Source organism: Myotis brandtii, unplaced genomic scaffold, assembly GCF_000412655.1.
Source record: "Myotis brandtii unplaced genomic scaffold, ASM41265v1 scaffold504, whole genome shotgun sequence".
In the NCBI taxonomy this organism is placed as follows: Eukaryota; Metazoa; Chordata; class Mammalia; order Chiroptera; family Vespertilionidae; genus Myotis; species Myotis brandtii.
The window spans coordinates 949,185-953,782 of NW_005369217.1; the positions used below are offsets into that span (position 1 = coordinate 949,185).

The following is a 4,598-nucleotide window of genomic DNA, read 5'->3' on the forward strand; positions in this document are numbered from 1 at the left end:
AAACCTCCAGTGGGAATTGTCATTTCTCTCTGATTCGGTGGGAAATAAGCAATATCTGCTGGAGCATGTTCTAAAGAGAAGTCAGTGTGTCAGATGAGGAGGTTTCAGCATGATGATAGAGATGCTATAAAAATGACTTCACTTAGGGAACCTGTTTGTTTCCCCAGTCTGACTTTTTTTTAGACTATATTAGACCCTGTCACTCTTCTCCCTCCCTGGGGAACATCTCCCTTTAGTTCCCTACTTCCCCCAGACCTGCAGCGGTGGTGTCTCTGCAGTCGTCTTAATTGGGCTTGTTGGTACCTGTGCTTGCTCAGAGCTTCATTGCATGCATGGTCTCTTCCCCACTAGACCATAGGTTCCAAGGGCAGGAACCTGCCTCCTTCTGCCTGTGTTTTTCCCTGAACAGAGTTGGGGGTGCAGGAGGGAGATCACAGGTGAGAGCTGACCAGCTTGATTCCTGGGAAACATGTCCCAGACCACCCGGCTCCTGTCCCTCCTGTCTGTGCCCTGGGGAGATGCCAACATTTTCTTTTCTTTCATAAAAGCCACTCCTTTGCCAGGTGCTGTCTAGTTTCCCGTCTCTGAAACCTTCTCTCTTGGCACCACACCTGACACACCATCTCCAGGCCCAGCTTGGCTCCAGACCTCAGTAACAGGATAAAGTTAAGCAAATGCCTCAGCCCATCCCTGTGCCTTGGGGTGGTCACCTGGCCAGGTGTCTGGCCAGTTCTGATTATTGGGTACCTGCCCTACCTTGATCTCCGATCTTTAAGTCCCAGGTCCTATGTGATGCAACCCCCCCCGCCCCCCGCCCCCGCAACTCCCTTACATAGAAGATCCCCAGCCTGGTTTCTGGAGCCCTCTTCCTAATGACAGATTTTTCTGGATCCTTGCTACCTGCCTGGAGTCTTGAATGGCACCTCCCTGCACACTTGGTTTCTGAATGCCACCCACCTGTGATGCACCCTAACTTGCTTTAGATCCCCAGGCTGTCCCATGTTGTGTCTGAACCCTGGGCTTGTGGTCTTGTGACTGCCAGGAAAGGCCTGATTTCCTGAGGATGGGTCATCTCCTCACGCCTGTCTGACCACTGTTGATGCGCTTGCCCACACGTCTGGAGACTCCCAGGCTGCCTGTCTTGGTCCGTTGGAAGCAACTGGTCCACATTTATCCAAGGCTCAGACACAACATACTCAGTGATCAGAAGTTCAGCCAACATGCATTTATTGGATACTTAATGGGCTGCAGGTCCTGCGCAGGACATAGCAATACAGCAGCATCAGCAGCACCATCCCTGCCCTCACAGCACACACTGCCTGGGTGTCAGTTTCTGGGCAGGCCTGGCCTGCTCTTGCTTAAATACTGAGAAGTTCGGACCCACAGCCATCATCCCTAGCCAACCCCCTTCTACCTGTCCCACCCAGTGAGCCATCCATCTTCTTAGTCCAGCTCAGCGACATAAGCTGTGTCAAGGTTGGAGGTGAGGTGTGCAGCTTCTTTGGCATCTCTCAGTCATTAAGCCTAAGAAACAGAAGCCCACTATCTACAAATTCCACAGGAGGGCCAAGCTGGCCATTTTCAAAGGAGGTCTGAGACCCCTTTTTATCCTGGTTATTTCTCACAGCAGAAGTGAAAAGTGCCTTTTCCAACCACTAGGCTGTAGCTAACACCTCAGTCCCAAGGGCAGCCATAGCAAACTGGGCAGAGAAAACACCCAGGACACTGGCTCATTAGACCCAGCCCCTTGTTGTCCCTACCTCAGAAGGCAAGTGACAGTCACTGGACATGAGGTTTGGAGCCAAAGGACCAAATCAAACCCCATCTCTGCTGCTTACTCTGTGACTTTGGGCAAGTCCTCCACATCCATGAAACTCAAAAGGAGGTAACTCAGATAAAATGAAAAAAATATAAAACACATTTGGAATCTATAAAGTACAATGGAAATCCCAGTTATAAAGCTATTTTAATAATATTTCCACCCTGTACTCTAGCTCCCATCATTGAGAAGCACGCCGGGTGCCAGTGCCTGAGGCCTGCACCTCTGACGGTCCTGGGGCGAAGCAGGAGTGGCCATCGCAGCCTCAGTCAGCAGCTGGCCAGCCCCCAGGGCCACAGACTTTGGCTCAGAGTTTGGGGACAGCCCTGGGCAAAGGTAGCCAGTTTCATGGCTCTGGTTCACAAGTGGCTTGCAGAGCTCTTAAAGCCTATCTCCAGCCCTAAACGGTTTGGCTCAGTGGATAGAGCATCAGGTTGCGGACTTAAGGGTCCCAAGTTCAATTCCAGTCAAGGGCATGTACCTTGGTTGCGGGCACATCCCCAGTGGGGATGCAGGAGGCAGCTGATCGATGTTTCTCTCTCATCGATGTTTCTAACTCTCTATCCCTCTCCCTTCCTTTCTGTAAAAAATCAATAAAATATATATTTTTTAAAAAGCCTATCTCCAAGCCCTCGGGCAGGCAACAGCTGGCTGGCATCCTGGCACATGACTTTTCATTGGAACTAAAAGAGCCTCAATTATTGAGATGCCATACCCCCACATGGGGCTCTCTGGGCAGGGTCTCCCCTTCTGGCTCTGTTGACCTGTATTGCTAATCACAAGGACTTCCTAGTGACCTTGAGACTGAGCCTAGTGTCTATGTCTAGTGCCTGTTTGCATCCTGTGGAGATGAGCAGTAGTAACCCAAAGTTCACTTTATTTTGAAATCCCAAACATGCCGTCTTTCCCAGGAGAATTTCCCCCTTGTCATATTTGGTTTTGATCAATCACATGTTGGGTTTGTATACTCTCAGCACCTAATCTCTTTGATGGCCAGAGTTAATGGCTTGGAAGCACATTCTGGGGATCAGCAAGAGGGATGAGTTAGGGACCAAGCTGAGAACCTCATCTTGACTGCAATGGCAGCCACAGATGTTTGAGAGATGTCTGGCTACATTTAATAAGAAATAGCCAGCCAAATGTCCCCCATCAGTAAAAATTGTCATCAATATGACAGAGGCACATGTCACTATGGCATTGTGAGTCAGAAGGTATTAGAAGAACAGAACAGTAGGGATCCTTTTCTGTGTGCAAGGCAAGGACTGAGCCTCCCAAGAGAACATCTGTGCAGGAAGGAAGAAGCAAAACCTAGAGATGTGGAAAGTCTGTGCTGCACCACAGCGCTGTGGTCTAGGAGAGCATGTGACCGTGAAACACGGAATATCTAGGATGAGGATATACTCACCACCTGTTATCTGGAGGCTGGGCATGGCTTTCAGATTAAGTGTGGGGTGGGATTTCGTCTTCAGCATAATGGCTCCAGTTCTGGTCTCAGTTGGAACCAAGAGAGGTAAGTGAGTTGTCTCTCCCAACTTCCTCCAATCCATTCATATTTCTCAGGGCCCTTCTGTGTGGCAGACACTGTGGTAGGCACTGGGACAAAACAGACGCCAGTCTGCCCTTCTGGAATTACAGAGTGCTGGAGGAGCAGACCCTAAACAAGAGTGATAAATATTATGAAAGAGGAAGTACAGAGGCTGAGGAAATAAGAGACTGGTAGGAGATGGAGACACTCTGTGAAGATATGAGTTTAAACATAAACTTGAGAAAGCAGAAGAGGAGGGGAGGTACCTCAGAGGGAGAGATGGCATGTGCTGAGGCCTAGCCCGAAGGAGTCTGAAGAGTGTGGCTGATCTGAAAATTCGAGAAGAGCAGAGAACAGGAAAAGGTGAGGGCCTGGGGAGAGCAGCGAGGAGGGAGGCTTGAGATGTAGCCAGGGACCACGGTCAAGAGCCTTGTGAATTGCATCAAGGAGACTTTTTCCTTGGGCAGTGAGAAGACTGCCGGCTTTTAGTGAGGGAAGTGACAGGACAGGAATAGCATGCCACACGTGCTCGCAATCTAATGAGCTCAAGTTGGCAGTCATTTCCCCAGGAAAATGACAGTAGACTTAACCCATTTCCTACTTCAGAAAATCAGCCACAGGAAAGATAAACGTAAAACCGCAGAACCCGTAAGAGCCACTGCGGAGAATGGAGATGGAGGCTTCCTTGGGTGGCTGTTGTGGAAAATGGCTTGAATACAGACTGCTTCATTGTAGGATTGCCTCATTCACCACTTGGGAATCTGCAAATGGGCAATCTGTACAACTCAGAGATCATTTGGATTACCCTTCCCGTGTCACCTCAACCTGTTCTTCCCACAGGCGGCTTCCCCTGGGCTCCGAGGATGTTATTGTCTGGGAGGCGGGAGGTGGTTGGTAGGGTCTGGGCGAGGCTGGGTCTGCATTTCAGGACTGTTCTGCTGTCTTCGGGCCCCAGGCAGCTGTTTCCAGAGTGCATAGTGCTTGGCATCATTTTCAGCTCACAGGTGTCTTCTTGAAGAGTCTTTCCGAAGCTTCATGGAGCCTAATGGGTTTCTGATATTATGGCAATTGCTTTCTGGCCATGGTTGGTTAGCTTGATTGGATAGCACATCATGGTTGAAGCCAAAGACACAGACTGCACAGGCTCACTGCTCAGTTTCACGGTCACAGATGATGCCTGGAAACTCCAGCCAGCCTTGGGGATAAACAGACCTGGGATTCAAGCCTGGCGCTTCCTGCCTAAGGCTCTGAGAC

The 4,598-nt window shown here is 50.0% G+C and overlaps 1 long non-coding RNA gene across 1 annotated transcript in view; it reads right to left on the reverse strand.

Annotated features, from left to right (window-relative positions):
• The window catches only part of LOC106727946, a 10,408-nt gene extending 6,610 nt beyond the window's left edge, over positions 1-3,798 (reverse strand). The window contains exon 1 of the long non-coding RNA XR_001364182.1: positions 3,225-3,798. This is a non-coding gene — a long non-coding RNA (uncharacterized LOC106727946). The remainder of the gene's footprint in view (positions 1-3,224) is intronic.
• Positions 3,799-4,598: the final 800 nt, after the last annotated feature.